Below are 13,141 nucleotides of genomic sequence, written 5' to 3' on the forward strand. Positions count from 1 at the left end.
CACTTATCTTTGCTGCAATCCCAGGTCTTGTGACCTGCTCAACTGCCTGGAAGAAAAATGTGTTAACTTGCCCTCCCAGACAGCTATGTCCATACATCAACAAGTCTAGGTTTAGTTTTACCACAGGGTTGGCATATTATTGAAGTAGAGGTGAAAACAGGACAGCCACAAGACATACAGACAGAAAAGAGCAGTGCTGCTGTTGTCATATGGCAGACTGTGACTGACTGACAATCCCAATGAAAATGCAGAGGAAGCAAAGCCCCATGTGACCTCAGCAGAGAAGCATCAATGGAATTCCCTTTTGGGAATCTGCCAGCTATCATCAACATTGCTGCCTTTTATTCACATTGCAACAATGGGCAAACTGCATTCAGCAGCACACTCCATGCATACTGTAAGAACAATAAAAAAGGAAGCCTCTACTTTTTCCCCTTATATTCAGGAGCTTACCTCTGTCTGAATGTCAAACTCTACGCTACCAAATATTGCTTGCATTCCAGAGTGACTTAGTCAGCAGTTTTATTTAATGAATAAAATGAGAGTAAAATATTGAGGTATGTTGCAATACAATACAGTAGACATAGGGTGTCAGTATTGCATCATCATTGTGTAGTTGTCAAGCCACCAAGTTGCTTGATTTATATGAACTGAGACATGCTTGATCATATACACTGAGTATACCAAACATTAGGAACACCTTCCTAACATTGAGCTGGAAGGTGTTCCAACTCCCCCCACAAGGTGTCGAAAGAGTTCCACAGGGACATACACGGAAAACTGTTGAGTGTGAAAAACCCAGCAGCGTTGCAGTTCTTGACACACTCAAACCAATGTGCCTGGCACCTACCACCATACCCCATTCAAAGGCACTTCAATATTTTGTCTTGCTCATTCACCCTCTGAATGCACACATACACAATCTATGACTCAATTCTCTCAAGGCTTAAACATCATTCTTTAACCCATCTCCTCCCCTTCATCTACACTGATTGAAGTGGATTTAACAAGTGACATAAAAAGGGATCATAGCTTTCACCTGGTCAGTCTATTTCATGGAAAGAGCAGGTGTTCTTAATGTGTTGTACACTCGGTGTAGAGTGGGCATATATCACAGCGACCACGAGCCTGACTCATGTCCGCTACACATACACTTTCCGATCTTGTAATGTTAATACTTTTCATATAAAAAGCGATTAAAAAAAAGACAAGCATTATACTTTAATTGATCTTATCTAATATTACAATATAAAGAGCAGAAAGAAATGGGCAGAGCTATGTAAAATGAAATAATTTACCCCCTGCCAATAGCTATTCCCATACAATACATGTTGTGTGCATGAATGTTGTGTATTAGGCTTCTTCTTAGTACTCTGTATTGAGAGAGGAGAAGAAGTGTCATCAGAGGGGCATGAGAGAGACCTTTGCCAGGACCTACTGAGACATATTTACTTAGCAGCACACAAACTACCGCAGCCAGGTTTTTTTTACAGATAACAGGGAGGTGGCATGATAGAGGCTACAGGAGGTCGATATATTGTAGCTTTGTTAAATAGAATAGGTCTTAAGGTAAGGGCATGCAACATTGTTTTGAATGAGAACCACTTGGTAATACATTATTAACACTTATCAGAGCCTGACTGCCTTTGATGTGGGCTGAACAAGCTCATGATTATGAAATGATAATGGCCTTAATGATATTTCATTAGAGGTTGTAGATGATTTGTTGCTTTCACAGCAATTGTGTCCTTCAAGAGGGGCTAGACTAGAGTATGGGGACCGCATAGCTCAGAATGTCCGAATAATACAGCTCAATGAAAATATGAGAGGGGCGGTGGAGTAGCTTCACATGTGAAATATATATGTTTTAGTATTTCCATGAATAATAATCAATTTAATTTATATAGCACTATTTATTATACAGATAAGATCAAAGACGCTAAATATGCCTGACAAACATTTTATCCAAATTACCTTGTTTATCCTCTTTCCCTGTTTGGTGGTGTGCAATCAATCAAGATCAATTAACCAAAATGCTGAATCATTAAAGTCATTATCATTAGTTGAGGTAATTAAGTAATTATCCCTATTTGCAAAATGAATGGCTCATTAGCTGTGTTGAATATTGAATCTCCTGCTCTCTAGATTCTCTATTTTTAGGAGTTGTGATAAACAGTTTTTCAGATTATTACATCTTTCCATCAAGTGGTGTAAAAATACTTTAAAGTACTACATAAGTATTTTTGGGGGGTATCTGTACTTTACTTTACTATTTCTATTTTTGACAACTTTTACTTTTACTCCACTACATTCCTAATGAAAAATGACGTACTTTTTACTCCATACATTTTCCCTGACACCCAAAAGTACAGGAAAATGGTCCAATTCATACACTTATCAAGAGAACCTCCCTGGTCATCCCTACTGCCTCTGATCTGGCAGATTCGCTAAACACAAATGCTTCATTTGTAAATTATGTTGGAGTGTTGGAGTGTGCCCCTGAATGTCTGTAAAATAAAAAAAAATAGAAAATTGTGCCGTCTGGTTTGCCTAATGTAAGTAATTTGAAATGATTTATACTTTTACTTGTGATACTTAAGTATATTTTTGAAATTACCATTACTTTTGATACTTAAGTATATTTAAAATCAAATACTTTTAGACTTTTACTCAAGTAGTATTTTACTGGAAGACTTTCACTTTGACTTGAGTTATTTTATATGATGGTATCTTTACTTTTACTCAAGTATGGCAGTTGGGTACTTTTTCTACCACTGTTTCCATCTGAAATTGATTCTTTACAATAATCATTAAGATCTGAATGATACGATCAACATTTGATCCTGTAACATCTCACCTAAACTTCAAGAATGACGTAGTGTCGGAGATGAATCAAAGCAAGTAAATACTGGTTGAACTGGTTGGGATTGTTTACTGAACACCGGCCTCTATCATGTTGGTCAGATTAATCTACATTTACATACAGGTATTTTCTGTTGTTGGAGTTGGAGGCTAATGTTGTAAACAAAGAATCATGGCACATTGAAGGTCATTCATGCTCGGTTTCCTATTCAAGGGAGGGAGCCTATGGAGAAGAAGCAGAGATAACAGATCAGACCATGAAGTCCCAGCCCATATGGTGCTCCTCCCACACCCAGCCTGGCTCTTTATGTGTGGTGTCAAAACACTGCAACATGCATGGAACACACGCACACACACACACGCACTCACGCACACACACACACACACACACACACACACACACACACACACACACACACACACACACACACACACACACACACACACACACACACACACACACACACACACACACACACACACCTGATTGATTACCATACTGGCCCTGCAGAGTGCGTGTGATTATTTACAGTAGTCATTACTGTGTATGAACCAAAGGACCCAGGTCATCAATAGACTGTGGAGATAGTATGAGCTGTCTATAGACCGCAAAAAGCCGTTGAAACGGTTTCTACTGTATATCAGCCAGGCGATTTGCGGTCGACAGACTGGTGTTTTTAGAATAGCCTTAGTCAAGCCGATGATTTAATATCCCCAGAGTGGAATGGAATGCAAATACTGTATCTGCAGATGGTCTGTAAAGTGTTGCATTACATTGTATTGCTTGAATTAAATTAAATGCTGTTCCAAGAGCTAGCCACCCCTCGTGGCCATTTCGTTGAAGGCCAGAATTGTTATACCTCTCAACCTCATCAATTTGGCCATAATTGTCATGGGACCTGAGCCAAGCCAAGATATATTTTTGGGTGTGAGCCACTGAAAAGCAGTTATTGTCAGTGATGGCCAGCTGTTTGCTGACAGCCGTGACAGACTAATAAGAGGAGTAAATAAAGGGTTTTCTGTATCTTTCCTTGGTCAATGTCAACATGACTCACATAGCAGAACAATAACTAATATGGTTGGCTTATAAATTCAAATGTTGGTTGTATCACTGCCTAGTATGGCAATTTCTCCACTGGCAACCGCAAGGCGAGCTCCCAGCCATCCAAGACATTCATGCCAGGAGTTGTCTGAGTAAGGCTTGAAAAAGTGCCAAGGACTATAGCTACCCTAGCCTTGGACTGTTCTCTCTGCTCCCGTCCAGCAGATGGAATCGGAGCATCGGGTCGCGGCCAACAAGCTCTGAAGCTCTTCTTTCCTCAGGCCGTAAGATTGTTGAATAGATACCTACCCCTGCCCTCCCTCTCTCCCACAGACTATCACAACTGACTACCTGCTCATCCTCAGGTCTCTAATACCATAGCCACACACACCTACATTGACACTCTTCACATTCACGCATACACACCCACATACACACATACTAAGGCACCTATGCTCGCACACTCACAACTGACACATCACACACACTCACTCATTACCACATACACTGCCGCCATAATTGATTGATTGATTATAGTAATTCATATGACCATTCGATGTTGCTGTAATGTTTATTACGATTATTATTACTAAACTTAGCAAAAAAAGAAACGTCCCTTTTTCAGGACCCTGTCTTTCAAAGATAATTCGTAAAAATCCAAATAACTTCACATATCTTCATTGTAAAGGGTTTAAACACTGTTTCCCATGCTTGTTCAATGAACCATAAACAATTAATGAACATGCACCTGTGGAACGGTCATTAAGACACTAACAACTTAAGAAGGGTAGGCAATTAAGGTCACAGTTATGAAAACTTAGGACACTAAAGAGGCCTTTCTACTGACTCTGAAAAACACCTAAAGAAAGATGCCCAGGGTCCCTGCTCATCTGGATGGCTTAGGCTTGCTGCAAGGAGGCATGGGGACTGCAGATGTGGCCAGGGCAATAAATTGCAATGTCCGTACTGTGAGACAGGACAGACAGCTGATCGCCCCCGCAGTGGCAGACCACGTGTAACAACACCTGCACAGGATAGGTACATCCGAACATCAGACCTGCGGGACAGGCACAGGATGGCAACAACAATTGCCCGAGTTACACCAGGAATACACAATCCCTCAGTGCTCAGACTGTCCGCAATAGGCTGAGAGAGGCTGGACTGATGGCTTGTAGGCCTGTTGTAAGGCAGGTCCTCACCAGACATCACCGGCAACAACGTCGCCTATGGGCACAAACCCACCGTCGCTGGACCAGACAGGACTGGTCTTCACTGACGAGTCGTGGTTTGTCTCACCAGGGGATATGGTCGGATTCGTGTTTATCGTCGAAGGAATGAGCGTTACACCGAGGCCTGTACTCTGGAGCGGGATCGATTTGGAGGTGGAGGGTCCATCGTGGTCTGGGGCGGTGTGGCACTTCATCATCGGACTGAGCTTGTTGTCATTGCAGGCAATCTCATCGCTGTGCATTACAGGGAAGACATCCTCCTCCCTCATGTGGTACCCTTCCTGCAGGCTCATCCTGACATGACCCTCCAGCATGACAATGCCACCAGCCATACTGCTTGTTCTGTGCGTGATTTCCTGCAAGACAGGAACGTCAATGTTCTGCCATGGCCAGCGAAGAGCCCGGATCTCAATCCCATTGAGCACGTCTGGGACCTGTTGGATCGGAGGATGAGGGCTGGGCCATTCCCCCTTGAAATGTCCGTCAATTTGCAGGTGCCTTGGTGGAAGAGTGGGGTAACATCTCACAGCAACAACTGGCAAATCTGGAGCAGTCCATGAGGAGCAGATGCACTGCAGTACTTAATGCAGCTGGTGGCCACACCAGATCCTGACTGTTACTTTTGATTTTAACCCCCCCACCCCCCTTTGTTCATGGACACATTATTCCATTTCTGTTAGTCACATGACTGTGGAACTTGTTCAATTTATGTCTCAGTTGTTGAATCTTGTTATGTGTGTAAATATTTACACATGTTAAGTTTGCTGAAAATAAACGCAGTTGACAGTGAGAGGAAGTTTCCTTTGTTGTTGAGTTTATTTGTATTTATCCTGCTACCAGCCACTTTAATCCATTTACATGTGTGTTCCTTCCTAAATCCCTGCAGTCCCCCTGCACATTGTAATAATGGTGACGTCACTGACTAACCTTGATTCTTTTTTTCTTTTCTTGCATTTCACCTGTTTTATTTCTTATCTATATTACTAACTTTATTGTGCATTGTTGGAAAACCGCTCACAAGTTAAGCATTTCACTGTACGTTTTTATTTCACTGTACTGTTTTACACCTGCTGTATCCTGTGCATGTGACAATACAACTTGAAACATTAAATAACTGTGTGCAGAAGGTGGATGTTAAAATATGAAAATCTAGGTATTTTTCCCTCCCAGACACATGATTCTAGGACAGAAAATAATACAAAATGTCAAAATCATTTACAATTGTTTGAATACCACATTAAATAAGCAGCACATTAATTTTCAGAACATCTAGGCCTTGAGAGAAATGCAAACCAAACAACAACGTTGATTATAGCGATGTGTGAATCATCTTTCTTGGCATAACCCATGCCAGCTACGGGGCCTATCTGTCTGTGTATGTTGGAAAAGGAGGAACAGCTTGGGTGTACGGAGGAGTGAGGCTCCTGAGGGGAATGGTTGTACACTCCTAATGGTTGCACTCCTGCACTGAGATAAAGACTCGTAATAAGTGTGTGTGTGTGTGTGTGCGTGCGTGGGTGTGCGTGTGCTGGTGTGTGCGTGTGTGTGCGTGCGTGTGCGTGCGTGTGCGTGTGCGTGTGTGTGTGTGTGCGTGTGCGTGTGCATATGTGTGTGTGTGCGCGTGTGTGCGTGCGTGTGTGTGTGTGTGTGTGCATGCGTGCGTGTGCGTGTGTGCGCGCGTGTGTGTGTGTGTGTGTGTGTGTGTGTGTGTGTGTGTGTGTGTGTGTGTGTGTGTGTGTGTGTGTGTGTGTGTGTGTGTGTGTGTGTGTGTGTGTGTGTGTGTGGGTGGGTGGGTGGGTGCGTGCGTGCGTGTGTGCGGGTGGGTGGGTGTGCCTACCACCATCTGGCTCTGTGCATGTGGTCCGACTGGAGGCCAGAGCCCAATCTGTACCATCATGACTCTCCAGAGATGCCGGACGCCATGCAATCACGTTGACAGATGGCTAGGCTGCTGCTCGTGGCCCCACCAAGAAGACCAAATTCACCTTCATTAAACTCTGATTTGAATCACGGGCACCAGGCCCCATCAAAAGACAACTCGGTTTTCCTTCTTGTAGAAGGAATTGTGGGTGCAATGTGTGATCAACATAGCACTGAGTGAAATGTTTTAATTCTTTAGAGTCTAAGACGGGGGAATAAGGGTGCTAAGCTGACATATGGAATTGTTTTAAGATGGTCATACTATGGATCATTTAGCTATTTGATTTAGAATTTTAGGACACCTTTAGGTAATTTTTTATAAAATATTGATTTTGGCCTTTACTACTAAATCCCATAGAAACGCATTGATGACACATTAAAAAAGCAACAAGGTTTTGAAGTGTCTGTCCTAAATCTAGGATATATATATACAGTGGGCAAAAAAGTATTTAGTCAGCCACCAATTGTGCAAGTTCTCCCACTTAAAAAGATGAGAGAGGCCTGTAATTTTCATCATAGGTACACGTCAACTATGACAGACGAAATGAGAAAAAAAATCCAGAAAATCACATTGTAGGATTTTATATTAATTTATTTGCAAATTATGGTGGAAAATAAGTATTTGGTCACCTACAAACAAGCAAGATTTCTGGCTCTCACAGACCTGTAACTTCTTCTTTAAGAGGCTCCTCTGTCCTCCACTCGTTACCTGTATTAATGGCACCTGTTTGAAGTTGTTATCAGTATAAAAGACAACTTTTTGGTAAAAACTCAACTCGTCGTGTTTGGAGGACAAAGAATGCTGAGTTGCATCCAAAGAACACCATACCCACTGTGAAGCATGGGGGTGGAAACATCATGCTTTGGGGCTGTTTTTCTGCAAAGGGACCAGGACGACTGATCCGTGTAAAGGAAAGAATGAATGGGGCCATGTATCGTGAGATTTTGAGTGAAAACCTCCTTCCATCAGCAAGGGCATTGAAGATGAAACGTGGCTGGGTCTTTGAGCATGACAATGATCCCAAACACACCGCCCAGGCAACGAAGGAGTGGCTTCGTAAGAAGCATTTCAAGGTCCTGGAGTGGCCTAGCCAGTCTCCAGATCTCAACCCCATAGAAAATCTTTGGAGGGAGTTGAAAGTCCGTGTTGCCCAGCGACAGCCCCAAAACATCACTGCTCTAGAGGAGATCTGCATGGAGGAATGGGCCGAAATACCAGCAACAGTGTGTGAAAACCTTGTGAAGACTTACAGAAAACGTTTGACCTGTGTCATTGCCAACAAAGGGTATATAACAAAGTATTGAGATAAACTTTTGTTACTGACCAAATACTTATTTTCCACCATAATTTGCAAATAAATTCATAAAAAATCCTACAATGTGATTTTCTGGATTTTTTCAAATAATTTTGTCTGTCATAGTTGAAGTGTACCTATGATGAAAATTACAGGCCTCTCTCATCTTTTTAAGTGGGAGAACCTGCACAATTGGTGGCTGACTAAATACTTTTTTGCCCCACTGTATATATATATATATATATATATATATATATATACACTGCTCAAAAAAATAAAGGGAACACTTAAACAACACAATGTAACTCCATGTCAATCACACTTCTGTGAAATCAAACTGTCCACTTAGGAAGCAACACTGATTGACAATAAATTTCACATGCTGTTGTGCAAATGGAATAGACAACAGGTGGAAATTATGGGCAATTAGCAAGACACCCCCAATAAAGTAGTGGTTCTGCAGGTGGGGACCACAGACCACTTCTCAGTTCCTATGCTTCCTGGCTGATGTTTTGGTCACTTTTGAATGCTGGCGGTGCTTTCACTCTAGTGGTAGCATGAGACGGAGTCTACAACCCACACAAGTGGAGGTAGTGGAGGTAGTGCAGCTCATCCAGGATGGCACATCAATGCGAGCTGTGGCAAGAAGGTTTGCTGTGTCTGTCAGCGTAGTGTCCAGAGCATGGAGGCGCTACCAGGAGACAGGCTAGTACATCAGGAGATGTGGAGGAGGCCGTAGGAGGGCAACAACCCAGCAGCAGGACCGCTACCTCCGCCTTTGTGCAAGGAGGAGCAGGAGAAGCACTGCCAGAGCCCTGCAAAATGACCTCCAGCAGGCCACAAATGTGCATGTGTCTGCTCAAACGGTCAGAAACAGACTCCATGAGGGTGGTATGAGGGCCCAATGTCCACAGGTGGGGGTTGTGCTTACAGCCCAACACCGTGCAGGACGTTTGGCATTTGCCAGAGAACACCAAGATCGGCAAATTCGCCACTGGCGCCCTGTGCTCTTCACAGATGAAAGCAGGTTCACACTGAGCACGTGACAGACGTGACAGAGTCTGGAGACGCCGTGGAGAACATTCTGCTGCCTGCAACATCCTCCAGCATGACCGGTTTGGCGGTGGGTCAGTCATGGTGTGGGGTGGCATTTCTTTGGGGGACCGCACAGCCCTCCATGTGCTCGCCAGAGGTAGCCTGACTGCCATTAGGTACCGAGATGAGATCCTCAGACCCCTTGTGAGACCATATGCTGGTGCGGTTGGCCCTGGGTTCCTCCTAATGCAAGACAATGCTAGACCTCATGTGGCTGGAGTGTGTCAGCAGTTCCTGCAAGAGGAAGGCATTGATGCTATGGACTGGCCCACCCGTTCCCCAGACCTGAATCCAATTGAGCACATCTGGGACATCATGTCTCGCTCCATCCACCAATGCCACGTTGCACCACAGACTGTCCAGGAGTTGGCGGATGCTTTAGTCCAGGTCTGGGAGGAGATCCCTCAGGAGACTATCCGCCACCTCATCAGGAGCATGCCCAGGCGTTGTAGGGAGGTCATACAGGCACGTGGAGGCCACACACACTACTAAGCCTCATTTTGACTTGTTTTAAGGACATTACATCAAAGTTGGATCAGCCTGTAGTGTGGTTTTCCACATTAATTTTGAGTGTGACTCCAAATCCAGACCTCCATGGGTTGATAAATTGGATTTCCATTGATTATTTTTGTGTGATTTTGTTGTCAGCACATTCAACTATGTAAAGAAAAAAGTATTTAATAAGATTATTTCTTTAATTCAGATCTAGGATGTGTTGTTTAAGTGTTCCCTTTATTTTTTTGAGCAGTATATATTGTTTATATATACATATTTTGTACACATATTTAACACATTTTGGGGGGAAGTATGACACTGGCGGATGCGATGGATTGAGACCCATCAGATGGAAAAAACATGATATCTCTAGTTTAAACTGATGTATTTTGATGGGGATTTTTTGTTATGTAATTTAGATTGACGGTAAATCAACTGTAGGTTAAACAGAATAATCTGACTTCTGATATAAAACTGTAATCTTCATGTAGCTTTCAATTATGCTCGAAGATGTGAGGAGCAAATTGTTTGATTTCAGATATTCTGTTTATGAGATCATATCCATTTATTGGTTGGTTTATGTACAGTGCCTTTAGAAAGTATTCAGACCCCTTGACTTTTTCCACATTTTGTTAGGTTACAGTCTTATTTTAAAACTGAGTAAATAGTTTTTTTTTCCTGATCAATCTACACACAATATCCCATAATGACAAAGCAAAACCTGTTTTTTGGAAAGTTTTGCTATTTTATGAAAAATAAAAAACTGAAATATCACATATACATAAGAATTCAGACCCTTTACTCAGTACTTTGTTGAAGCACCTTTAGCAGAGATTACAGCCTCGAGTCTTCTTGGGAATGACACTACGAGCTTTGCACACCTGTACTTGGGGTGTTTCTCCCATTCTTCTCTACATATCCTCTCAAGCACTGTCAGATTGGATGGGGGGCATCGCTGCACAGCTATTTTCAGGTCTCTCCAGAGATGTTCGACCGGGTTCGAGTCCGGGTTCTGGCTGGGCACTCAAGGACATTCAGAGACTTGTCCTGAAGCCACTCCTGCGGTGTCTTGGCTGTGTGCTTAGGGTCGTTGTCCTGATGGAAGATGAAGCTTCGCCAGAGTCTGCGGTCCTGAGCGCTCTGGAGTAGGTTTTCATCAAGGATCTCTCTGTACATTGCTCCATTTATCTTTGCCTCGATCCTGACTAGTCTCCCAGTCCCTGCTGCTGAAAAACATCCCCACAGCATGATGCTGCCTCCAGCATGCTTCACCGTAGTGATGTTGCCAGGTTTCCTCCAGAAGTGAGACTTGGCATTCAGGCCAAAGAGTTCGATCTTGGTTTCATCAGACCAGAGAATCTTGTTTCTCATAGTCTGAGAGTCTTTAGGTGCCTTTTGGCAAACTCCAAGTTGGCAGCCTTTTACTGAGGAGTGGCTTCCATCTGGTCACTCTACCATAAAGGCCTGATTGGTGGAGTGCTGCAGGAATGGTTGTCCTTCTGGAAGGTTCTCCCATCTCCACAGAGGAACTCTGGAGCTCTGTCAGAGTGACCAATTTTAGAATAAGGCTGTAACATAACAAAATGTGGAAAAAGTCAAGGGGTCTGAATACTTTCCAAATGCCCTGTATATACAAAACATTGGTAGGTACCCAAAGTAATAATAAATAAGCAATGGTATCCCCTCTGAATGTTGGTATACTTTTGGAATAGATAATTAGATGCCAGGAGCCTCATGTGATTCTAGACACTTTTACTGTGATAGTGTGAATTTGGCAGGTGAACAAGTCTTTCAAGCCACTGCCAGTGAACAACACATAGGGGGATAAAAGGACAGAATTTACCAAACCAAAAATGTGACATGTTCTGAAATCTATGGTTATCTTTGGAAACTGCCATTTTTACTTTCATTTTACCACCCTCTCACTAACAGCATGAACAGTGTTGTCACGGTTGTCGTAAGGAGAAGCGGACCAAAGTGCAGCGTGTGTGTCGTTCCACATTTTATTTTCACTGTGAAGCTTTGCAATACATACACAAATAAATTGAACGAACAAACACAACAAACACAACAAACCGTGACAAGAAACATACACTAACTCAGAAATAATCTCCCACAAACCCAGGTAGAAAAAAACCCTACTTAAGTATGATCTCCAATTAGAGACAACGAGAACCAGCTGCCTCTCATTGGAGATCATCCCAAACAAAACCAACATAGAAATACAAAACTAGAACATGACAACATAGAAAAACGAAACTAGAAAAACACCCCTGTCACGCCCTGACCTACTCTACCATAGAAAATAACATCTTTCTATGGTCAGGACGTGACAGTACCACCCCCAAAGGTGATTCGGGGTGTAACCCCCGCTCCGCCCGCTGATCCCTCTGCTTCTGTGCCACCGGACCGTGGATAGTCGTCGGAGGAACCAGACCTTAGATCATCGCCGGAGGCTCTGTGCTGCAGACCGGCGCCGGAGGTTCTCGGCTGCAGGCCGCCGCCGGAGGTTCTGGGCTGCAGGCCGCCGCCGGAGGTTCTGGGCTGCATGCCGTCGCCAAAGACTCTGGACTGCAGGCCATCGCCGGAGGGTCCGGACTGCTGGCCGTCGCCGGAGGGTCCGGACAGCGGAACGTCGCCAGAGGGTCTGGACCCCGGGCCGTCGCAGGAGGCTCCGGACCGCGGGTCGTCTCAGGAGGCTCCGGACTGTAAAGCGTCGCCGGAAGCTCCGGACTGGGAACTGTCGCCGGAAGCTCTGGACAGGGAACTGTCGCCGGAAGCTCTGGACAGGGAACTGTCGCCGGAAGCTCTGGACTGGGAATGTGCACTGGAGGCCTGATGCATGGGGCTGGCACAGGTGGCGCCAGACTGGTAACACGCACCTCAGGGCGAGTGCGGGGAGCAGTAACAGGACACCCCGGACTGAGCAGGCGCACTGGAGGCCTGATGCGTGGGGCTGGCACAGGTGGCGCCAAGCTGGTGACACGCATTTCAGGGCGAATGCGAGGAGCAGGCACAGGACGTACCGGGTTGTTGAGACGTACTGGAGACCTGGTGTGTATAGCCGGTATGAATTGTTCCGGAACTTCCACACACTTCTCAGGACGAGTATAAGGAGCTGACTCAGGTGGCACCAAACTGACAACACGTTCCTTTGGGAAAAACTCTACTCAGCAAACTGGATGTAGTCTATCACAGTGCTA

Source organism: Salmo salar, chromosome ssa03 (genome assembly GCF_905237065.1).
Source record: "Salmo salar chromosome ssa03, Ssal_v3.1, whole genome shotgun sequence".
Classification (NCBI taxonomy): domain Eukaryota; kingdom Metazoa; phylum Chordata; class Actinopteri; order Salmoniformes; family Salmonidae; genus Salmo; species Salmo salar.